Genomic DNA, 26,052 nt, shown 5'->3' on the forward strand with positions numbered 1-26,052 from the left:
CAGCGAGGAGGCTGCCTCCTTGCTGATCTCCCGTCTCCCTGGCTGCAGCAGGGAAACCGCACCTGTCCTGTAGCCCTGTGCGCTCCACCTGTGTCCCTAAGCAGTGGCTCCCTTCTGCAGCCAGGGGGATGGGAGATCAGTGCTCCCCTCCCTCTGGCTCCATCAGGGACCCCAGCGCCTATGGACCTAGATGCAGCGCTTTGCCGTGCTCCCTGCTACAGCCAGGGGGAGGGGAATGCTGATATCCCATCTCCTTGGCTGTAGGAAGGAGCCTTCACCAGTCTTTTAGATCCACAGAAATGCGCTCCATCTGGGTCCTTAGGTAGCGGCTTCCTTCTGCAGCCAGCAGGAGGGGAGCCATGGGCCACTTTGAAAGCCCCTGTGGGCCACTTTTGGCCTCCGGGCCACAGGTTGGGAACCAATTTGTCAAGAGGTAAATAATACTTTGCTTATTCACTTTCCTCCACACCATTCATGATTTTATAGACCTCTATTATATCCCCCTTTGGTAGTTTTTTTTTCTAAGAAGAACAGTCCCAGTATTTTTAATTGCTCCTCAAATGGAAGCTGTTCCAATCCCCAATCATTTTTGTTGCCTTTGTCTGTATTTTTTCCACTTCTAATATATCTTTTTTGAGATGGGATAACCAGAAATGCAGGCAGTATTCAAAGTGTGGGCATACCATGGATTTACATAGTGATATTTTCTATATTATTATCTATCCCTTTCCTAATGGTGCCTAACATTCAGTTAGCTTTTTGGATTGCCTCTGCACACTGAGTGGATGTTTTCAGAGAACTATCCACAATGATTCCAAGATCTCTTTCTTGAGCAGTAACAGCTGATTTAGACTCCATCATTTTGTATGTATAGTTAGGATTATATTTTCCAATATGCATTATTTTGCATTTATCTACATTGAATTTCATCTGACGTTTTGTTGCCCAGTCACCCAGTTTTACCAGGTCCCTTTGTAATTCTTCTCAATCAGCTTAACTATCTTGAGCAATTTTGTATCATCTGCAAACTTTGCCACTTGCTTGTTTGCCCCTTTTTCCAGATCATTTATGAATTTGTTGTACAGCCCTGGTCCCAAACAGATCCGTGGTGGACCCCACTATTTAGTTCTCTCCACTGTGAAAATTGTCCATTTAGTCCTACTCTTCATTTCCTATCTTTTAACCAGTTACTGATTTATGGGAGGACCTTCTCTGTTATCCCATGACTGCCTACTTTGCGGATGTAAGCAAGATCTGAGTGGCACTCCCCCTACTCAGTCAGCTAAAAGAGGGGGGCACTTTTTTTGAATGGGCTTTGTATTTACATGAGTACAATTAAGTACTTAGCATGATTTCACTGTAGCTTCATAAACACACTTAGGTGCTGAGCATGATTGGAAATGGTTAGTATGGCTGGTATTGGGTTACAAATCACTTTTGTGTTAACTGCAGGGGTAATGAAATGCTGTCCTTTGATTGTATGAACAAATGGCAACAGAACAGCATTTAGCCTGTTCTGATGAAAAATTCACTCTTATCTAAACAGAGCTCAACGAGAGTGGTGGATGGTTGCTTGACTATTATAAGAATAGCAGGAAGGGGTTATGGGGGTCTTCTGCTGAGGCTGTATCAGTGTGGACGAAGGGCTAGCCTCAGGCATGGACTGATTATCTCCTCTCACTGTTAAAAGGTAGAATTAATCATTCCTTTTGGAGTCATTTGTTTTGTTAAAAAGCAGGGATATGGCTCCTGTGTGAGTAGAAGCTTTTCCCATGAATGAGAGCTGACCGCTGAAACTCACTAAGATCTGGAATCACTAAAGGAAGTGGGAAAACTTGAGATACTGACAGGAGCCAGCAGAGGTTGGCACCAGCAGATGGTGGGAGCAGTGGAGGTAGGAGCAGCGGAGGGGATTTGGCAAGGCCTGGAGGTGGCAGGAGCCAGCAGCGGTTGGGGGCCTGCAGTTGGCAGGAGCCCACGGAAAGGACTGGTCAAGCCCGCGTCCCGCAGGAGCCAGCAGAAGGGGACTGGATGAGCCCCTCACAACCGAGAAGTGAACACTGCAACTATGACGGTCAGTGGGGCAGGGGAAAGCGAGAAGGGAGAGGCGAAGAACATGCCCCATGTACTCTGGGATGGGGTGGGTTCGGCTCATAGTGTTCATAAATTCTGTTTGCACTATTTTCCCAAACCAGTGCTGTGTTACTTCCTTCCTTTAATTAAAAGGTTTACTTTCTACACTCACACTCTGTGCTTGCGAGAGGGGAAGTATTGCCTTTTGGGGGCATCCAGGGGATAGTGTGTGATTTCCCGGGTGACTGGGTGGGGGCTCAAGCTGGTTTGGTGTTGTATCATTCACAGGAACCACTAGATATAGAACCTGGCCGGCCCTTTACTGCTGCCGGCTCTGTCTGGCAAAAGGGTTACACTTAAGAGCTTTTGGTGGGGGACTTTGTCAAAGGCTTTTTGAAAGTCCAAGTACATGATATCCACTGAAACACCTTAGTCAAAATGTCTGTTAACACCCTCAATTAATTCTAATGGATGGATGAGGCAAACCTTAATATGAAAAATGAGCAGTGTAGTTTATGTGTGTTATGCTATCCAGGTAGGGAAAGAAAATGGAGAAATGGGCCATGTTATTATCATTATATGTATTATCATAGCACCATCCAAGGAACCCCAGTCATGCACCAGGACCCATTGGCCTGGCTAGAAATGCTCAGTGAAGAAAGTAAGGGCCTGATCCTGCAAGCCAAAATATGTCTCCTGTGAAGTATGGAGCTTTCAGTAGCTCCCACTTAGTTCCATCTGTGACAAGGGTGAACAGCACCATATTAGAAGCATTTAGATCCTCAAATGATCAAGACCTAGATACTGCCTAAACTGTATTGGGGAATATGAAGAGTGCTGCATCTCCTCTATATGTATAGCACCATCGATAGTAGGAGACCACAACGGCCAACTATACTAAGCCCATTATGGTCTGGGATGAAGGTTGAAGTCTCATTTATTATTATACTTACTTGCACTTACATACTGCTTTTAACCTGTACACCCCAAAACATCTCACACACCTGGTTAACCAGCATTATTCTCTCATTTTACAAATAGAATCCTTGAGGCACTGAAAGGTTGAGTAACTTGCCAGAAATCACAAAGCAAGGCAAGAACAGAATATAAATATATTGCTCTTACAGAATAGGACCTATTGCATAAACAAGGATCCTGGTAGCCTTTTATCTGATACTTGACCTTTGGAGTTGTCTTATAAATAATGAAAACGTATGTTCTCTCATACACACAAAATATTCCTGATTTCAAGGAGCTGAGTTGGTTAAAATAAACAATTTATTATGAATTATGATGATTAGAGACCGGAGCACAGCTTTAATATAAGATCCAGAACCAGGGGTTGAAAACAGAGAAACTCCCCTTTTTCCATCAACAAATTTTGTTCATAGCGAGTCAGTTTTAAAAATGACAGAATTAAAATTATTAGAAAAAAGTAAAGAAAGGGTCACAGCCCACACTATAACAATTATTTATACACTATATAAGCTAGAACAAGCATGCAGAGTTCTTCTCTTCAGTTTTGTTTGTTTTTTGGTTTCTTCTTCCTTTCCAGCTGGCTTCTTCCAGCTAGCTCTTGACTGATATGTTGCCAAACAAAAATGGAATCAATCAGATACATTCAGCACAATGAAGGAAAGTAAGTCTACTTGGGGTATGTCTATTCTGCAATTAAACACCCACGGCTGGCCTAAGTCAGCTGATTTGGGCCTGTATCAGGTTCTGGGACCTCGTGAGGAGTGAGGGGCCCAGAGCTCTGGCTGTAGTCTGAGCCTGAACAACGGCTCCACAATTTTACAGCCCCGTGAGCCCGAGCCCCGTGAGCCCAACTCAGCTGACATGGGCTAGCCAGGGGTGTTTAACTGAAGTGGAGTCATATCCCTAGTAGACTTGTTTTCCTTCATTGTGCTGAATATATCTGATTGATTGCTTCTGTGAACTGGAGCTGAAAATATGAATGGGGATTTGCAGCTGGAAGGGGGAAATGTAAGAAGTGATTTCTGTTGAATACCGTAGCCAAGATTTTCAGAAATAGATGTCAACATTTAGGCTCATAAATCCATATTTAAATACCTGATTTTTCAAAGGTGCTGAGTGTACTGCAATTACTATGGGAATCAGTGCATATTTGGCCTATATGTTGCTAATGTGAACAAATCAGATACATTTGGAGCCTATGGGTTTCTTATCTAGCTGTAAGTGCTACAAGCAGCTTTACGATGCTGAGTTTAAAAGAAAAAAAACATTCTGGGAAAGAACTTGCAGAAGACAACACTTCTGCACATGGTTCAGTATAGCTCTAATGCATTGGCAGCTCCTAAACTGCCAAGCTTACTCAAGGTTTCAATAGGTATAGTGAAATATGACAGACTGGCAACAGAGAATTGATATCTTAAATTATGGAACATTTTGAAAGAACCTTAGCTAAATTGAGATGTGCTTGGGAATCTGGCATTAGAAAGTTCATAACTGCCTCATAACTAATTGCCGTAGGAGACAACATTAAGCAATTGGCTAAGGATCTGAGATTCAAACGAGTACTGCATCCAGCTTATTGTAAGAGGCTGTCGTCACAATCCCATAGTTCATATTGAATTCTGTTTGGCATCTAAAGCAGGAATTCAGCCTTTTTGTTTTGTAGGAAAAATACAGCATGTCTGCCCCACAAGTACAGAATGTTCTTCTTGAGTAGAAAATTAATTTACTGAGATTTTACAATCTGTTAAGTAGTCTGTAAATTACAAATAATTAAAAATAGGGTCCTTTAAGAAATTTAGCATCCGTGTGTCTTTATTTTTGTCCCAAATAATCTTGATAACAGAATACCAGAGACTTTTCAAACTGTTCATGTAGTTAAAATTCATTGAAATCTTGTGCATAGGCTATATTTGGAAAAAAATTAGATTTCAATTAAGTTATTATTAATGATTGCTGTATCTAACTGTTTAGATTATAGAAACTACAACAGGGCCATATCAGTTACCTCAAGTAACTCTTAAGTGGAGCAATTGTGGTATCAGAGGTAACTCAACCAACCACCACACTTACTCTACAGCTAATTTGCATGTTAAAAGTCTATTGATGGTAATGATTAAGTGGTTCATAGATTTATAGATTCCAAGGCCAGATGGGACCATTAGAATCATCTAGTCTGACCTCACATATAGCATAAGCCATAGAACTTCCCCAAAATAATTCCTAGAGCATATCTTTTAGAAAAACATCCAATCTTCATTTAAAAATTGTCAGTGATGGAGAATCCACCATGACCCTTGGTAAATTGTTCCAATGGTTAATTACTCTCATCGTTAAACGTTTACACTGTATTTCTGACTGCATTTGTCTAATTTCACTTCCAGCCTTTGGATCGTGTTATACTTTCTCTTTTAGATTGAAGAGCCCATGATTTAATTGGGGTTTGTCCTGCTTTGAGCAGGGGGTTAGACTAGATGACGCCCTGAGGTCCCTTCTAACCCTAATATTCTATGATTAAGTATTTGTTCCCTATGTACTTATAGATTGTAATCACATCACCCCTGAACCCTCTTTTTGTTAAGTCAAATAGATTGAGCTCCTTGAGTCTATTGCTATAAAGCATGTTTTCTAATCCTTTAATGATTCTCATGGCTCTTTTCTGAACCTTTTCCAATTTATCAACATCTTTCCTGAACTGGACACAGTATTCTAAAGCAGTTGCAACAGTGCCAAATACGGAGGTAAAATAACATCTCTTCTCCTAGTCAAGACTCCCATCTTTATGCATCCCACGATCACATTAGCTCTTTTGGCCACAGCGTAACACTGGGAGATCATGTTCAGCTGATTTATCTGCCGTGACCCCCAAGTCTTTTTCAGAATCACTGCTTTCTAGGATAGACTCCCCCATCCTGTGGGTATGCCCTACATTCTTTGTTTCCAGATGCACATTTACATTTAGCCATATTAAAACACATATTGTTTGCTTGTGCCCAGTTAACCAAACAATCTAGATTATTCTAAATCTGTGACTATTATTTACAATTCCTCCAATTTTTGTGTCATCTGCAAACTTTATCAGTGACGATTTTATGTTTACTTCCAGATCATTGATAAAGATGTTAAATAGTGTAGGGCCAAGAACCAATCTTTGTAGAACACCGCTGGAAACAGACCCATTCAATAACGATTCTCCATTTACAATTATATTTTGAGAACTATCAGTTAGCCAGTTTTTAATGCACTTAATAAGTGTCATATTAATTTTATATTGTTCTCATCTTTTAATCAAAATGTCGTGCAGTACCAAGTCAAATGCCTTACAGAAGTCTAAGTATATTATGACAACACTATTACTTTTACCATCCAACCTGTAATCTCATTAAAAATATATTAATCTAGTTTGACAGGATCTAATTTCCATATACTCTCCTTTATGCCTTTATTAATTAAGTCCCGTATCAGCCTTTTAAATTTCTTGGATGCAAGTTATCTGCAGCTGCTGATTTAAAAATGTTTACCTTAATAGCTTCTGTTTAGCATCCTCCAGAGATACTAGTGGAATGGAAAAAGTGTTATCATCATCATATGATGAGACTATATCATCTGTTTTTTCCCAGATACACAGCAGAAATATTTATTGAACACTTCTGCCTTTTCTGCGTTATTATTGCTAATTCTACCATTTCCATTCAGCAGTGGATCAATAATACCATTCTCAAGATTCTTTTTGTTCCTAATATATTTTAAAAACTCCTTAGTGTCGCTAACTCTGCTGGCCATAGATTTCTCTCCTTTGGTTTCCCTTATCAGTTTTTCACAATTTCTAACTTGCGATTTATATTCATTACTATCAACTTCCTCTTTCTTCCAGTGTGTGTGTGTGTGTGTGTGTGTGTGTAAAAATGAAGCCAGCTGTAAAATATTTCTGGGATTGGGGGGGGGGGTTTGAAAAGTTTTTAGAAAGGTGTCTTTAAATGATTCCCAATTATCATTCACATTTTTCTGATTAAATTCTTCCTCCTGGCTGATTCGGCTCATAATTGTTTGCAGCTTTGTCCCTATTAAATTGGCCCTATTAAAAGCACCAGGTATATATATTACTGGTCTGGACTGTATTCTGCTTGCACATTATAAATGTGATCAAATCATGATCACTTATGCCTAAGCTACTGTTAACTTTTAGTTCTCTGATCAGTTCCTCTTGACCTGTTAGGACAAAGCCTAAAATAGAATTCCCCCTGTTAGCTGCAACACCTTTTGAATTAAGAAGTTGTCATCCATAATGTTTAGAAATTCCAAATGTGTTTTATTACTGGCAGCATGTGACCTCTAGTATATATCACTCAAATTGAAATCCCCCGTGATCACAGTTTTTTTCCTACACATTATAGACAGGTGCATAAGGAGGTGGTCATCCTGTTCTCTAGTGTGATTTGGTAATCTGTAACAGATACCAACTAATACCCCGTCTTGTGCTTTATCTGTTAAGACATTGATTCATAAGCATTCAAGATCATTTCTTCTGAGTTATCAGTGCGTCAGAAACAGGTACTGCCATTTTTTATGTAGAGTGTCACTCCCCTCCCCTTTTGCCCACTAATCCTTTCTAAATAGCTTACAACCATTGATTTTAACATTCCAATAGTCCAGATCATCCCACCAGGTTTCAGTAATACCAACTAGATTGAATTTATGCTCATAAAATGAGCAATTCCAATTCCTCTTGTTTGTTATGCTGGTGCATTGGTGTACAGGCAATTCAAGAATTTCTTCTCTTCATGTCATTTGGTGTCTTGATAAATTTTGTTCTCAACATCTCGATTCTGTGCTAACTGAATGCTTGTATCTTGCCTTTTTTACCCTTCCCTTTTACTCTGAGGGGGGGCCGTACATGTGACTGGTGTTCTCGCTGGTAGATTATTTGGTCCATCTGTCACTGCTCTTTAAAGATTCTATGGCTGCAACTTGCTTGGGGATCAGTGCTTGGTAGGCTCCTCTGAGCATTGTTGACTTCATAGTGCATTGAGAGAGGCAGATTGTTAATTTTGGTATGTTGTCATCGCTCCATTTAAGTCAATGGAGTTATAACAAATTACAGCATCTAAGGATTTGCCCCCTCAGGCTATATGGTTGGAGAAACTGTGGGAGGATTGCAGGGGGAGAAGGGAGACATTGGAACTTGGGGACTGGCTACCTCTACCCCCTTCATATGACACCAATATCACTAACATGACCCTCTAAAGCAGTAAGTCAGTTGCAAGTTAAGGGTTACATTCAACAGAACCCTTTGGCTGCTACACTGCTCTGGTGATGTAAAGCAGCTTTACATCTAGTGTTATTGATCAGTACTCTCTGGATGCTTTGCACTGCTCTAGTGCTCCACTGGTTCTCAATCTTTCATGACTTCTGTACCCTTTTCAGGAGTCTGATTTGTCTTGTCTACCCGAGTTTCATCTTTTAAAATGACTTGCTTACAAAATCAGACATAAAAATATGAAAGTGTCACACCACACTATTATAGAAAAATGGCTTACTTTCTCATTTTTACCATACAACTATGAAATAAATCGATTGCAGTATAAATATTGTACTGACATTTCAGTGTATAGTATATAGAGCAGTATAAACAGCTCATTGTCTGTATGACATTTTAGTTCGTACAGACTTCACTAGAGCTTTTTATGTTGCTTGTTGTAAAACTAGACAAATAGCTAGATGACTTGATGTACCCCCTGAAAGACCACTGTATACCCCCAGGGCTACGTGTACTCCTATTGGAGAATAACTGCTCTAGTGTACTGGGGAATCTGGCCTTAAAAGTTGAAATTTTAAAAAATGATTTAAGGTTGATACAAAACATCTTCATATCAGCAGAAATACTGCACTGTCTTTGGTCTGCTTAGCTAGTGTTTATGTGTCAATTATTATTAAAATAAATAAAAACAAAAATTCAAAGACCCAAAACTACACTAAAATGGAGCTAAGGTTGAAAGTACTTATCAGAAACTTAAGGCTAAAAAAACTTTACAGGATGTTGTAGTTATATCAGAACCATGTATTACAACCCCAAGAACTTCAGAGTTGAGGCTATAGTTAAAGGAAATCCAGACATATTATGATATGGAAATACACAATTCAGGCATCATATTGCCTTGACTCCACCATGTAATAAAACTACAAAGGAAAAAGAAATCCTTATGGTCTTTGAAATCATTGTAGTCTAATTTGTGACCATGCCCATTAAAATACCAGTATAAGGGAGAGTGAAGATACAAGATAGTTCTAACTAAGCTTCACAAACTCTGAGAAAGGTAAAAGACCATCCAGCACTGAAATGCAGCCACCTGTGAGGTGAAATTCAGCAACACTACACAACAGTTTAGGAACTAAGGAAGTATAATGGACCTAGTGGAAATTGTAGCGGGAATCTAAATAGGCAGGTGGGAATAACTTGAATTCAGATTTGGCTAGGACACTCCTAATCTTACAAAAATGTATTTTAAAAGTAGAAATTTGCTTATGAAAAATGATCTTCCTGTACTTTACAACAGCTAAAGAATTCTTCCTCAAACTGGATTATAACTTGATTATCTCAAAGTTTGAATATTGCTGAGTGGAGAGGTTTTGATCTCAGTGTTGTGACATTTTCAGCTGTTGAATTGTGAACAACCATGGATTTAAAACTAATTCATTGTATGAAATAATTCCATTTTTAACATTTGCTTTCCATGGAAAGCTTTAAAAACATAGTATAACAGTGGCCTAAATGAATGAAGAACTTTATTACTCTTGTAGCAGCAACGAGCAGTATTATTGAGGTCTGGGAGAATAATACACACGTTTCTTTATTATTTGGTGCTTATTCTGGATTTCCAATAGCATATTTGATCCCTGAAGTAATATATCCTGAACCATGGAGAACACTGTGAGCACTGCAATGAAAATGCCTCCCTAAATGGGAACATTGTGATCCGGGTCATCTGCTGACATTGAATCTGAACACCCAGCCACTTTGGTCGGAATATCAAGCCATGCTCAAAGCAGCATCATATTCATGGACAGAACAAGGAAGGTCCAGAACTAGTGCTTTAACCCTTTCATTCCCTTCTCTGTCTCCCACATTTGCTACCTGTCCACCCATCTCTACACATTTTGGAATATGGCATTTTTCATATTTTATTTCAACCTCAGAAGTCTGACGTCTGATGCAGTTTTTTTCAAGCTGAAAAGCTGTGTTGAGATACAGAAACTCAGTAAAAAAAAATTTTTTTTAAAGGCATTTTCTTAATCTAGCACCACAAATGAATAAATGCTGCCCCCTGCTGGAACTTTGCAGATAAAACAATTTGGTTTTATGTTGGTTGTTTTGCTTACTAAAGGAAGTGAGAGAAAATATAAATATGTATTAACATAATCACAAACCTAGTCCTCTAACAGGTGAAATCAACAATTATTACAGTTTTATTATATTTCTGTGTTATTATATTAGGGTCACAGTAAATTTCTCTAATGCCTGGAATTTGCCTTCATTAGTTTTATTGTACTAAATATTATCACTATCAAATTTTGCTTCTACTTTCAGAACATGGGAGCGGGACAAGCTGGGTTAGGAAATGGAGAAGGCTTAATGTGCATAGTCTATACAATAGCCATTGTTTTTCTATGTGAGGCTCCACAGAGGACAAAGTCCATTGTGTTTGCAGACAGACAAATGCAGAACGGTTACAAATTGTATGATTGTATGTGAAGCAGCAACACTTTCCAGTCACCAAATAAGTGAATGCCAGTTGTGGTCTGGCAGAGTATGTCACCAGGGCATGTGACGGCAGTGATGGCGATCCCTCGGAGTCAAGGATGATCTCTTTCACAGCAGGTTTTATTTGATGTGGGTCTTTTCGTGACGGAGGAGACTGATCTTGAGTCTCAGACTCGTTGGCAGACATTGCAGGTGGTGGTGGAAGGCAGAGTTGGACCATGATTGCTGCATAGCAATTGTCTGTCCTTTATTTCCTGGTGTTTTTCTGTGACCAGGGTGAGGCGATTTTCCTCAAAAGTGGTGTTTCCTTCTCTGACAAGTCTTTTCCAGTTAGCCCTGTCTTGGGTTACTGTCTCCCGGTTTTGTGGTGTACATGCCATATCTCTTGATTTTTTTTGTTATAAGGGTGTCCTTGAAGTGTTTCTTTTGGCTTCCCTGTTTCCTTTTTCCTTTGGTGAGTTGGGCATACAGCAATTGTTTTGGCAGGCATATATCAGGCATGCACACCCAGTGCCCTTTCTCCACCTCAGCTGGTGCTGGCTAATCAGGACCTGAACACTGAAGATGTTGGCCTCCATGGGGATGCTGACGTGTGGTTTTCCTCCCACTTTATGCTGAGGCTCTTCTGGAGAAAATCCTCGTTCTGGTGCTCCATGTTTTCCAGGTGTTTTCTGTAGGTCACTCAAGTCTTGCAGCCATAAAGGAGAGTTGGGATTACCACTGCTTTGTAAACTAAGAATCTAGGTTGTGTTTCTGATGTTGCAGTTGTTGAACACCTGGCAAGACAGTCTGCCATAGACAAGGTGGCACAGCAGATTCTGTGCTGAATCTCGACATCAGTGTCTGCCCTCTGAGAGAGATGGCTGCCAAGGTAGGCCAAGTGTTCGACGTTTTCCAATTCCTGTCTGCTTATGTAGATCTTCCTTGCTGAGTCTGATGATTGACTGGGAGCAGGCTGGTGGAGAACTTCTGTTTTGCCGATGTTCAGGGTTAGCCCTGAGATTTTATAAGCTTCAGAGAAGCAGTTAAGCACTGTTTGTAGATCCTTCTTTGAGTGTGCAACTACAGCACAATCATCTGCATCCTGGAGTGCAGTTATTGTTGCTGATTTTACTTTAGTTCTGGCACAATGGCAAGAAAGGTTGAAGAGGTTGCCATCAGTCTGCTATTGGATGCCAATGCCCTGTAGCAGACGGTCTTGGATTAGCATTTTCATAGCTACTAGGAAGACGGAGAAAAGAGTGGGTGCCAGTATCCAACTTTGTTTTACACCAATTTGGATGGCAAAGGGCTCAGAGGTAGAGCCACTGCCCAGGATGGAGGCAGTCATCTGATCATGGAGGAGTCTTACAATGGTGGTAAATTTGCTTGAGCAACCAAACTTTGACATAGTTTTCCACAGAGCCTCAGAGTTGACAGAGTTGAAATCTTCGGTCAGGTCGATATTGGCCATATACAGCTCCTGGTGTTGTTCTTGACATTTTTCATGGATCTGCCTAGCTGCTGCAAATCGTGTCAGTGGTGCCTCATGAAGGTCTAAAGCCACACTGGGACTCTGGGAGTACTTCCTCTACAAGAGGGAGCAGCCAATTCAATAAGATTCAAGTCAGAATCTTCCCAGGGGTGGAGAGGAGGGCAATGCCTCAATAGTTGCCACAGTTGGCCCTAGCTCCATTTTTGAAAATGGTGACAACGTTAGTGTTGCATGAGTCAGCGGAAATCTCTTCAGTGCACCAGATTTGGAGGAGCAGCAAATGGAGCTTGTTTGTCAGTGTTCTCTCCTCCCCCCCCTCACACTTTCAATCCTTGAGCTGGTATGGACCTGATGTTTCATTGCTCTTCATTTGCTTAATTGCTTTGAAGACCTCCTCAGATGTTGGTGGGTTGGCGAGAGTTTCCCAGACTGGGTGCAGAGGGATGGCGTCGATGGGGTCGTCAGTCACAGTGGATTCTCGATTTAGAAGCTTTTGATAGTATCCCTTCCAGTGTGTTTGATGGATTCACAGGAGCATGTTTCACAGGGGCATGGAAACAAAGGGCTGGTATTTCTACAAAGACTTATGAACACTGCCATAATTTTCAAACTTGGGTCCCTAAAGTAATGCAACATGTTAGCAGATAGTTCTTTGAAGGCCAATGAGTCAGATCTGCTTGTAAACACTGATAGACAATTAGGAATTAGTGATGATCTACATCTAGACCCTTTCCCCCAGTAACACTCCCCCCCCCCCCCACCCCAGCAAACTTTGCCAAGGTCCACAGTAAAGGGCACATACACCATATCTGTTTAACTATTTGCCACCATTTTCTTGCCTTGGGTGACATCAGCCCCAGCCTCAGCCTAGCAATCATGCCCTCCTTCTGCACACACCTCTGCTCTCACATCTGCATCTGTCTGGCTTCATTTCTAGCAATCTCTGTTCCATTCTTTGTCATCTCTCTTGCTTCCTCTCCTTCTCCTGCACTTGTGGTTTATGGATTATTTAGCTGTCTCTTTTGCACCCCACCACATACAATGTTTCCTTTATTTCTGCTTTATTTAGTAAGGCCCCGATCCAATGCCCACTGACGTTGGTGGGAGTCTTTCCATGGACTTCAATGGGCTTTGGACCAGACTCTCTGTACAGGAAAAATTGTGAGTTACAAAAGCAGCTTTGTTTCATAAACCTTTTATTAAGTGATGGAATGTTAACATTACCATTCTAGTATGATCCCAGCTGCACTTTTCGTCCAGTCAATTTCCTCAACCAACACAGACAAGTAAAACCAGACTAAAAGGAAGACAGCAAGTGGGAAATGGATGAAAGTCTAGCTGCTCTTTCCAATTTGGTGGTAAGTGGATGATGATTGTTGTCCACTCCAAACCAGAGTTGTGGCTCTTTCCTCAGATAGTGGCGTCACTGGTTCATCTTGAGGCCAGTTTGGAAAGGCTGGCTCAGAGGTGAGGTCCCATTGTTACATTAAGTTCTCCCCCAGTGGAGAAAGAGTCAGTGGAACAAGCAAAACCAGATCCAGTCCTGACTAGTGTTCCTTGCTGAAATCCAAGAAACATCAGAACTTGAAGTTCAACAGGCCAGGCTACCATGAGATCTGTAGCACAGCAGAAAATAAACAAAAGCTGGTGCATTGTCATGACACTGTGCACTCTGATCGCGATCCCTTTCTTTCTCTCGCCCTCCATTTTCAAGTTCTCCCTGAAATTTGTCTCATCCTCTGTGCAGACAGATTTGTGGGGCATCCACCCCTATGGTAGCATCTTTGTTGCTCACACTCCCTCCTATCTGGGGACACTGATGGTGTTTGTTCACTCTCTCACTCCTGCCACTTTCAACCCCTGTCTCCTGCCCACTGTTGCTCCTCTTCCACTGAACTCAACTCCATCAAGCTCTTCCCACCTGCTAGGCAGCACCTATCTGCTGGCCTCCTGGCTCCCATTCCCCTTTTGACTCTGGCTCTGCTTTTGTCCTCTGTTTCTAGTGTCAAGAGTAAAAAAAAACCTTGTAAATCCCCACACACAAATGGGGGAGTCAAATAATTTTCCCAGAGAACAAAACACTAAATTTTCCCATGTTAATAGGTTTAATATTTCAAATCTGGCATTCAAATCTGGCATAAGCCCAGTTTCTTTTACGTTCCATATGCTTGGCTCTTAGGAAGAGAAAGAGAATGAATGCTGTGCATGAGGATGCAAGTTCCTGTCTAAGTCTATAAGGAGATCAAGAGATTCTGTGGCCGTTGTGGTAAACATGACAGCCAAACTCAGCTGGTTTGTTTCCATCAGAAACAACCAACACCTTCATGCTACTAACACCTCCGTAATGTTTTATGGCTTATATTAACCTGACTATACATGTGACTGTAACATTGAATTTCCTCTAGAGGGAGCATTGTCTATGGAATACATAGGATTTTAGCTTCTGAATACAGCCTAATTTTTTTTCTTTTCTCTCTCTTTCTTCTGGGTTTTATACTGCCAATCTTGGGGTTTTGTACTGCTGTCCATCACAGTAGTGTCTGAGCACACTTTGATTCTGTATCTTGTTAATCTACAGCGAAACCTGTCTCAAATCACTTATTAAAGGTGATAAAGGTAGGACAGAACTCATCTCATTATAACTGGGGCCAGATTCATAAAAAGAAAGGAATTGCTGACAGGTTTCACTATCTATGAAAGTGTTAAGAAACCAAGTGTCACACGGATTCTCTCTTAAGTAGGAACAAGTCTTTGTGATTATTTCTGTAGCTTCAGAATAATAATTTTCATTGAGTGAAGGCTATTGTATTTGGGCTTCAGTAAGACGAAAAGGCTGTGAGTACAGTCAGAATGACACCTCTACAGCTATGTTGATTATGGGTAGGCTCAGATCTGGGCTTAAACCTGCCAGCCAGCACTAAGTCATTACCAGGAAAAATATGAACACATTGAAAGACCTCAGAGGGGAAACATCGAAAATAATTAGTGGACTGGAGGGACTCAGTTCTGGGGAAAGCAGAGGCTGGGGAACAGAGGGACCTCTACAACTATCTGAAGGATGTAAATAAGAAGGAAGAAGAGGACTTATTCAATGTAATTCATGGGTATCGGACTAGGAATAATGAAATGTAGTTAAAATAGAGAAAATATAGGCTGGGTGTTAGGAAAAAACTCCCTGGCAGTAAGATATAATAACTATTGGGATCCTCATTGCTTAAGCCCGTTAAAACTAAACTGGACACAACACTAGAAAAAAGTATCGAAGGGAACTATTCTGTATTTTCAAGGAGATGCACTAGATGATTTAGTATGTTTGCTCCAGCACTAGCTTCTATAATTCTGTTTTTGCTCTAGATAAAATAAGTGACAAGTTTGAGAAATATGTAAGCACTTTTATGAATCACACAACAATAAATTATAACTTGTATCCTGCAAATTAATACATGTTGTACGGAACATCACAAAGCTGTGAACATTGTACTGTTCACAGGGGATATTTTGCCAAGTTACTTAGTATATTTCTCTGTGTTCCCTGTTGCTTTTCTCTCACCTCTGAGATAACTGCTGTCTGAATATCTGATGAGGTGACTTCCTTTATAAAAACTTCAAAAACTTTATTTTGATTCATTCTCAATATTCCAAGTGTTAGAATGCAATTCCTTAGTTTGACTTCTGCCAGCACAATACAAAAAATACTGAATATTATGAGTCTTAACCTACCATGGAGATTAGCTCCCTGTGGTCATGCCACTTCCAGCCACCAGCTTCTTAGAGCTTTTCAGCTAAGTATGGTTGGCCTGGTCTGCCATTGAATGGGAGACCTGCACAGAAAATCCAGTGTGAGTGTGATTCAACAGGTGATACTTCGCTCTTAATGCCTTGTCTGCAGAAGAAAGCTACACCCTCCCCCGCTCGTGTGGACACTCTTGTAACAGTGTTTTTCAGTTTAGCTTAAACCCCTTTCCAATTGACAAACTAAACTAAAAAGGCACTCTTATACTGGAAAAGGAGTTTGCATGGGAAGGGGAGTTACACTGATAAATATGGATACAGCTATAGAGGTGTGCTTTCCAGCTTGGCTACAAACATATGCACTCATTTTGATCGAGCTAGCACGCTAAACGCAGCAGAGTAGCCATGGCAATGTGGGCAGTGGCATAGCCTAGTACAATCCTGTCTGAAACCCTAGGTACATGTTCAGATGACTAGCCCATTCCACTGTCATAGCCACACTGCCATTTGTAGTACGCTAGCTTGATCAAAGCTAGTGCACAGAGGTCTACCCGAGCTAGAGCTCAAATCATAGAATCATAGAATATTAGAGTTGGAAGGGACCTCAGGAGGTCATCTAGTCCAACCCCCTGCTCAAAGCAGGACTAACCTCGGCTAAATCATCCCAGCCAGGGCTTTGTCAAGCCGCAGCTTAAAAACCACCTCCCTAGGTAACCCATTCCACCTCCCTAGGTAACCCATTCCAGTACTTCACCACCCTCCTAGTGAAAAACGTTTTCCTAATATCCAACCTAGGCCTTCCCCACTGCAACTTGAGACCATTGCTCCTTGTTCTACTACCATTGAGAACAGCCTAGCTCCATCCTCCCTGGAACCCCCTTTCAGGTAGTTAAAGACTGCTATCAAATCCCCTCTCATTCTTCTCTTTTGCAGACTAAACAAGCCTAGTTCCCTCAGCCTCTCCTCATAAGTCTTGTGCTCCAGCCCGCTAATCAGTTTTGTTGCCCTTTGCTTGTCTCTCTCCAACTTGTCCACATTCTTTTTGTAGTGGGGGCCCCAAAACTAGAAACAATACTCCAAATGAGGCCTCACCAATGCTGAATAGAGGGGAATAATCACTTCCCGCGATCTGCTGGCAATGCTCCTACTAATGCAGCCCAATATGCTATTAGTCTTCTTGGCAACCAGGACACACTGCTGACTCATATCCAGCTTCTTATCCACTATAACCCCCAGGTCCTTTTCTGCAGAACTGCTGCCTAGCTTGTCTGTAGCTTGTCCTAGCAGTCTGTAGCTGTGCATGGGATTCTGTCATCCTAAGTGGAGGACTCTGCACTTGTCCTTGTTGAACCACATCAGATTTCTTTTGGCCCAATCCTCCAATTTGTCTAGGTCACTCTGTATCCTGTCCCTACCTTCCAGGGTATCTACCACTCCCCCTAGCTTAGTGTCATCTGCAAACTTGCTGAGGGTGCAATCTATCCCATCCTCCAGACCATTAATGAAGACATTGAACAAAACCGGCCCCAGGACCGACCCCTGGGGCACTCCACTTGTGACCGGCTGTCAGCTAGACATGGAGCCATTGATCACTACCCGTTGAGCCCAATAATCTAGCCAGATCTCTATCCATTTTATGTCCATTCATCCAACCCATACTTTTTTAACTTGCTGATAAGAATACTGTGAGAGACCGTATCAAAAGCTTTGCTAAAGTCAAGGTATATCACGTCCACCACTTTCCCCACATCCACAGAGCCAGGCACCTCTTCATAAAAGGCAATCAGGTTGGTCAGGCATGACTTGCCCTTGGTGAATCCATGTTGACTGTTCCTGATCACCTTCCTCTCTTCCAAGTGCCTTAAAATGGATTAAAAATCTCCTGCTGCAGCGAACAAGTATCCTTAATTGGTTTAAATTCACACTTTAGATTATACTGAAACATTTTTTTCATTTAGACGAGATCTAAGTCAGTACCGAATCAATTCCCTGCTGGGGATTAGGTGGCAATACTGTGATGGGTGATGCCATCCTATTTGTGAGATTCAAAACTAAGCTCCTGATCACTAATGGTCATTAAAGTTCCCATAGCAGCTTTGCAAGCATATGGGGGTAATAATGTTCTTCTGGCAAATTCACAGTACACACGATCTATGGATAGTCTGTAGAATCAGAACAACCTGACCATCTTACTTCTCTCTACCAGCATAGAATTGTTCTCTTGAGTGCTTTCTGTAGTGTCATGTGACGTTAGAAGATCCCAGTACTTGCCTTGGGAGACTATTCCACCGTCTGAGGCTTCTCCATTAGGTCACTTCCTGACATTCATCTTAGATTTCCTTTGTGTAATTTCCTCCCCTGACTCTTGTTATATCTCTTAGGCCACCCTAATCAATACCTTTCAGTCAATCATTTCAAATAACATCTTAACCAGCTTCATGAAATGGCCTGTGGCTAAAATGGGATCCACAGGGATCTCAGGGGATCTGACAGAAAGAAGAGCCAGTCACCTGTGGTATGTCTACATGTCTGTGGTGGTGGTGCCTGAAGACCATTCTTTCCAAGCTTGTGTCCACACTAAATTGCTATGTGAACTTCATACCCATGCTGATGTATCCACACTGCACTACACAGACATGACTGAGACGCTGCTGGTTCTGGGGGTGTATCCTAGGGTTCTTAGCTCCTTTGTAAGCTGAAGCCTCTCTAGGGCTTAGTTCATGGTGTATTGTGAGAGAACTCATCTGTCCATCCCGCAGCCATGTCCAGACAAGCCATTTTGGGGTTTGCATGCGTCCTGAATCCAGAGATAGCACCAGTGGATGAACTTCTCCTGCTTGTGCTTTCACTCTTATTTTGGGAATCAGGCAGAAAATTGGTGAGATGTTGGTGGTAATTTCAGTATTTGCCCAACTGAAGGCACATTTCAGATGGGGGTGCAGACATCCATCCGGTAATGCTCTTGCCTGTTGCCATCAATGTAGATTCTCCATATACAGAATGGCACTTCTGAAGCAGGGCTGCAAGCACAGACTGGTGGGATCACATTATCATGTGGACCTAGGATGACCAGCAGTGGCTCCGGAACTTTTGTGTGAAGAAGCAGAATTCCTGGAGCTGTGTAATCAGCTTGCCATGACCTTCAGTGTCAGGGCACATGCATGTGGATGTCATGCCAGTTCAGAAATGGGTCTCTATAGCCCCCCGAGAGAAGGCTACCCCAGCAAGTCTGTGGCTAACCTGCTAGGTGCAGGCAAGTAAACTGAAGGGGTGGTGGTTGTAGAGGTTTGTGAGGCAATGATGACTGTGGTATACCCAAATGTGGTAGGCATAAACAATGGTCCTGAACATTGCTTGCTTTGAGAGAATGGGCTTCCCAGATTGCCCTGGGGCTATCAGTGGGACTTATGTGTCCATAGTTTGCTATCTGCAAGGAACACATGAGTACATAAACCACAAGAGGTACTATTCCATCATTATGCAGGCCCTGGACAATCACAGAGGCAGGGTCATAGACACCAACGTGGTATGTACTAGCAAGATGCATGATGCCACGGTTTTCCAGAAATTGGGACTTTACCTTCATGGACAAGCTTGGACATTGTTCCCATCAAATAACATTGTTATAAATGGAGCAACTGTTCCTACTTTATTCTAGTGGACCCTGCTTACCCCTTTTTGCCATGATTTATGAATCTGAAGTTATGAATTTATGATTGTACAGGTCTGGCAAAAAGAAAGTTCAACTACATGGTCAGTAGCTGTAAAATGGTGGTGGAATGCATGATTAGCAGATTGAAATTAAGATGGCACTGCCTTCAGAATTGTTTGGATCTGATGTTATCGATGTTGTCCATATTACTGTGGCCTGCTGTTCACGGCACAATGTCTGCAAGGCCACAGGTGAGCCATTTCACCAGGAGTGGACCCAAACACTTCTGAGACCTGTCATTCTTCTTCGAGTGATTGCTCATGTCCATTCCACTATAGGTGAGTGCACGCCACCGTGCATGGTTCCCGGAACTTTTTTCCCCTTAGCAGACCCCATAGGGCTGGCTTCGGTGCCCCCTGGAGTTCCTCGTGCATGCTGCAGTATATGATGCACTGCTGGCCCTACGCCCTCTCAGTTCCTTCTTTCCGCCCGTGATGGTTGCTGGAACTAGCCTTGCTCTCTAGCAAGTACTATTCCCTTTTTTTGAACTCTTTGTTATTCAAAGTACTTTAGTTAGTTTTAAGTAGTTGTTAAGTAGTGTTAAGTGTAGTTAGATAAGAAGTCCCTGAGGGACTTAAAGCGGCCGGCCCATGCCCGGGTCGCCTGGGTTTAAGCCGTGTGCCTCCTACGGGAAGGCTTTCCTGCGCAGCGACCCCCCACAAATGGTGCCTTATATGCCTGGGGGAAGAGCACAGGAAAGATAAATGCAAGATCTGCAGGGCTTTTAAACCATGGACTCTGAAGGACCGAGCGATCCAGTTAAAAGCCCTGCTTATGGAGGCAGCGCTCTGCCCGGCGTCCGAACCATCCCACTCCACCTCGGCACCGAGCGTCACCTCGGTGCAGAGTGCACCGCCAGCACCGGGCTCGACTCGGCACCGAGCAACATCCCCGGTGCTGAAGAAGAAGAGACAGCACGCGGAGTTGGTACGGGCAGGGTCGAGTGTGGAGATACACCAGCCACGGCCCATCGAGTCTTCTCTGGTCCCTGCATATCCGAGCAGGGAGCCTCTCCCAACTCCTGAAAGTGGGAGAGTGCCCCTGCCGACGCCGTCGACACCGGAAGCTTTTCAGGTGGCAAGAGCTCTGTTGGCTTTGCCTACACCACCTCTGCCCCCGCTCTGCCGAGGGAGAAGGGGCTGGTGTCATGGGGGAAACCTGCGTTGGTTCCCCTGGAATGGCGGAGGAGATCCCCGGTATGGGGAGAAAGATCTCCTGCCAGACGGCCACCGGGGGAGAGCGAAGACGCTCCCCCAGTAGTCAGTCCAGGTCAGCATCGTCGAGCCGGCCTGCTTCGACTCAGGACGAGGAGTCTCCTTCTCGGCGCCGATGGTCCGCAGCACCAGAGGCAGTGCAGACCAAGAGGTGACACCAGTCAAGGTCCACCAGGTGGTGCTCAGACACCTCCTGCTCCAGATCCCCGGCACTGAGGAATTGTTCACATTATACATTATACAGTTAAAGTCCCTCCTCCCTGTGAAGAAAGGGTTCATGAGACTGAACCAGTTGGCTGAACCAGACAGGAAAAATATCTGAGGTGGGTTCTCCTGTTAAACCAAAATACCTGAACTGAAACTGAGGCATCCTTCTGTTGATATGTAAGTACCTTGACACTGAATCCATGGTCTTGCTTAATCCCAGAAGTCCAGCCTCGAGGAGTTAATCACAGGTGTGATTAGTAGAAAGTACTAGAAGGAAAGGAGTGGAAGAGAACATGGTTCGGACAGAGACATACCTTAGGGGAGGATCTATTAATGGAAATTCTCTATATCCTAGTAAGGAAGAGAGGATGGAAGATCCTATGAGTAGGATCTGATGAGAAATAGTCAAATGAAAAAGAGTCCCATTCAATTACGGCACATAATGGCAGATAGTTAAAAAGTGACAATTTTTTAAAGTGCTTATATACAAATGCTAGAAGTCTAAATACTAAGATGGGTGAACTTGAGTGCCTCATATTAAATGCAGATATTGATGTAATAGGCATCACAGAAATTTGATGGAATGAGGATAATCAATGGGACACAGTAATACCAGGGTATAAAATATTTTGGAAGGACAGAATAGATCTTACTGGTGGAGGAGTAGCACTATATGTGAATGAAAGCAAAGAGTCAAATGAAATAAAAACCTTAAATGAACCAAACTGTGCTCTAGAATCTCTATGGATAGTAATTCCATGTTTGAATAATAAAATATAGCAGTAGGGATACACTACTGACCACCTGACCAAGATGATGATAGGGACTGTGAAACACTCACGGAGATTAGAGAATCTATAAAAATAAAAACTCAGTAATAATGGGGATTTCAACTATCCCCATATTGACTGGGTACATGTCATTTCAGGACAGGATGCAGCAATAAAGTTTCTTGATACCTTAAATGACTGCTTCTTGGAGCAACTAATCCTGGACTGCATAAGAGGAGAGGCAATTCTTGATTTAGTCTTAAGTGGAGCACAGGATCTGGTCCAAGAAGTGAATGGAGCTGAACCATTTGGTAATAGTGACCATAACATCATAAAATTTAACATCCCTGTGGGACGGGGCAGAAAACACCAAAGCAGTCCATTTTGGTAGCATATAATTTCAAAAAGGGGAAATACACAAAAATGAATAAATTAGTTAAACAGAAATTAAAAGGTACAGTGCCAAAAGTAAATCCCTGCAAGCTGTATGGAAACTTTTTAAAGATACCATAATAGAGGCTCAATTTAAAAAGTGGAAATTAAATCCTACTGAGGAAAATAGAAAGGAGCATGAACTTTGGCAAGTAATGTGTAAAAATATAATTAGGAAGGCCAAAAAAGAATTTGAAGAACAGCTAGCCAAAGGCTCAAAAATACCAACAATTTTTTTTTAAGTACATCAGAAGAAGACAGCCTGCTAAACAACCAGTGGGCCACTAGATGATCGAGATGCTAAAGCAGCACTCAAGGAAGATAAGGCTATTGCGGAGAAACTAAATCAATTCCTTGCATTGGTCTTCATGGCTGAGGATGTGAGGGAAATTCCCAAACATGAGCCGTTCTTTTTAGGTGACAAATCTGACTGTCCCAGATTGAGGTGTCATTAGAGGAGGTTTTTGGAACCAACTGATAAATTAAACAGTAATAAGCCACCAGGACCAGATGGTATTCATCCATGAGTTCTGAAGGAACTCAAATGTGAAATTGAAGAACTACTAACTGTGGTATGTCACCTATCATTTAAATCAGCTTCTGAACTGGAGAATAGTTAATGTGACGCCAATTTTTAAAGAAGGCTTGTTAGCTTGATGGCTTTGTTTATGTTATATGTAACTGTACTTTCATTGTCCTCTGCATGTAATCAAGCTGGTCAAACAGATAAAATTTGTCCAGTGCTGGCTTGATTTATGAATTGCTTCTGAAACACATTGTAAGAACATATTTCCAGCACATTTACACAATTCTATACACACTAACCATACATACATCACAGTGATATTCCTGACGAATCATCAATTTGCATTTGACACCAATGTGTTGGAGAGGGTGTGTCAGGCTTGATATGAGTTACAGCATAGTGGGCCCTCTACCAACGGGCACTGAAACGCTCTTAGGGCCACAAGGGGAAAATCACAAATTAAGGCCCACAGATATTTTTCTGATGTAAGTAAAATAAGGTTCATTTACCTGTCTCGCTCACCTGATGTGCTGTATGGCAGAGATACAGTAACGGTCTTTTTCATGGCTGTCAGTTATCCCTAGACAGCGTACAGACAGTTGGAGCACTCAATTACAGCTTCTGCGGCTGCCTGTGCTCATGAGTTTGAACAGACGCAATTTGTTTTATGGGAGCTGGCACCCTCCCTCCCCAGCAGCACAAAGAATTGGCCTTTTGTAACCACACTATGCACTTACTGTACCAATACATGGCCTCTCTTGGCACCCGTGGCCACAAACATTTCAGAAGGAGAGTGTACAATCCTACATCGCTTGTTTATTATTTTATTCTTTTAGGGCTAGTCTGTGACGTTAGCCACAGCCTGAAGTAAGTTTGGTGCCTAAACTCCATGACCCTGGAGTGGCCCCAGGACACACTGTGACAAAGCCACCCCTCTGAGTTACCATTCGCTCCCCGTGCCCCTCTTACTTTGGGAGTAACTTACTTCACCCCATTTTTTTATGGAGCGGCTTATTCCCTGTATGTGCTTGGCCAGCTACTCTGGCTAGTGAGTAGGCCAGAGGAGTCACGGCTCTCACCATGCTCTGCCCACTTGCTCAGATAGTGGGGAGTACTGGGTGTGTGGCCACTGCTCTCCCCATCATGGCTAGAATCAAAATCTGAGCAGGGATGAACAAAGGAGCAAGGTGATTGGGGCTTGCTCCTGGCTACTCTCCACTGTAGCCAAGTGACGGCTGTGATGATGTAGCCCTTAGAATTTCATTAAACTAATCCAAAGAGGGCCCATCCCAAGCTCTCGATGACCGTGACCGTTGCTTTAAATGCACTTCTTAAAATAAAGCCTGTCAGTCAGCCTCAGATCATGATACCCCAGTAGACAACAACTGTTGTAATTAAACTGTTTTTGCATGTCTACACATTGCTCCTTGTGATGGTGGAGCACGTCCACAGTTGGTGCTCTTGTACTGACAGAGAGAGTAGTGCACCATGAGTAGCTATCCCATTGTGCAACTCCACCACTGTCTACTGCTGGGGCTTCTGGGAAGGAATTGCAGTGCCTCGTGGGGTGGGTTCTGGTGTCCAAGGATGCAGTTTTCTCTGTCTCATCATTCTATGGCTTCCAACTACATTTTGTGCCGCTTTTCAACAGCCCCAGTTAACTCTGCGCCTGCCATCTCTGTCTGAAAGTATGGGTCCTGAACTGTTCTCTTGTGAGGAGCGTTATGAACACATCACAACTGATCTTACAGTGTTTCATGAGCTGCGAATCTGAAAATGACACCGTGGTGTCTGCCCTGCTGTATGCCGTGGAAAGAAAGCATTTTAGAATGCTTTTGGCATTCACAGAGCAACTGCACATAGTGGCCTGTCAGTACAGTGCTCAGGAAACAAGCACTGAGCGGTGGGATCACATTGTGATGCAGGTATAGGAGGAGGAGCCGTGGCTGCAGAACTTTCACATGCACAAAGCCACCTTCCTGGAACTGTGCGGTGCTCGCCCTCGCCCTCCAGTGCAGGGACACCAAATTGAGAGCTGCCCTCACAGTAAAGAAGTGAGTGGCGATCGCTGTGTGGAAGCTGGCAACTCTAGACTGCTATTGGTTGGTCGTGAACTAGCAGAGGTCCCAAGAATCACTCGCACATATCTGTCTCCGCGGGGGTTTGTAGTAATGCAAGAGTGCAGGGCCATTAATCACCTTTTGCTTTGAAGGGCTGTGACACTGGGCAATGTGCAGGAAATAGTGGAAGGCTTTGTGGCATTGGGATTCCCTAACTGTGTCAGGGCAATAGATGGCATACATATCCCCATTTTGGCCCCAGACCACTTTGCGACGAAGTACATCAACTGTCTATGGTATTGCAAGCACAGCTGGACCACCAGGGTCATTTCACCAATATCAGTGCGAGGTGGTCAGGGAAGGTGTATGATGTATGTATCTTCAGGAACACTGGCTTGTATAGAAAGCTGCAAGCAGGGACTTTCTTTCCAGCCCAGAAGATTACAGTTGGGGATGCAGGAATGCCAAATGTGATCCTGGGAGACCCAGCCTACCCCTTGCTACCATGGTTCATGAAGCCTTACACCAGAAACCTTCACAGCAGCAAGAAGCACTTCAACAACAGGCTCAGCAGGTGCAGAATGACCCTTGAATATGCCTTTGGCTGAGTAAAGGGTCACTGGCCCTGCCTTTTTGGCAGGTTACACCTCAATGAGGAAAATATTCCTATAGCCATAGCAGCCTGCTGTGCTCTGCATAACCTTTATGAAGCTGAGAGAGAAAAGTTTCCACAGAGGTGAAGCACTGAGGTGGATCAGCTGACAGCTGCTTTAGAGCAGCCAGCTACCGGGGCTGTTAGAGGGGCTCAACAGGGGGCTATTCGAATCAGGGAGGCTTTGAAGGAGCACCTTGACAATGAGCCCCCGTAATGTGTCTTTCTGTAATGCTTTGAGCCAGGCATTGTTTTCTTGTACCACAGTCTGACCCTTGTAATGATTGCTCTGTGTCTGTGCTCACTGTACTCTGCTAATGCACCAATTGCCACTGTGTGTGCATTTCAGTAACCACCGTGATTCGTAAACGAAGATTTGTTTTCTTTCTATACGTACATTTTTATTCATCAGCAATACAAAATGTCTATTTTCTAAAAGGGACATGACACTCGAGAGCACTTTTTT

This window comes from Emydura macquarii, unplaced genomic scaffold (genome assembly GCF_026122565.2).
Source record: "Emydura macquarii macquarii isolate MOO-44397 ecotype Brisbane River unplaced genomic scaffold, CSIRO-AGI_Emac_v2 contig_383, whole genome shotgun sequence".
Taxonomy (NCBI): Eukaryota; Metazoa; Chordata; order Testudines; family Chelidae; genus Emydura; species Emydura macquarii.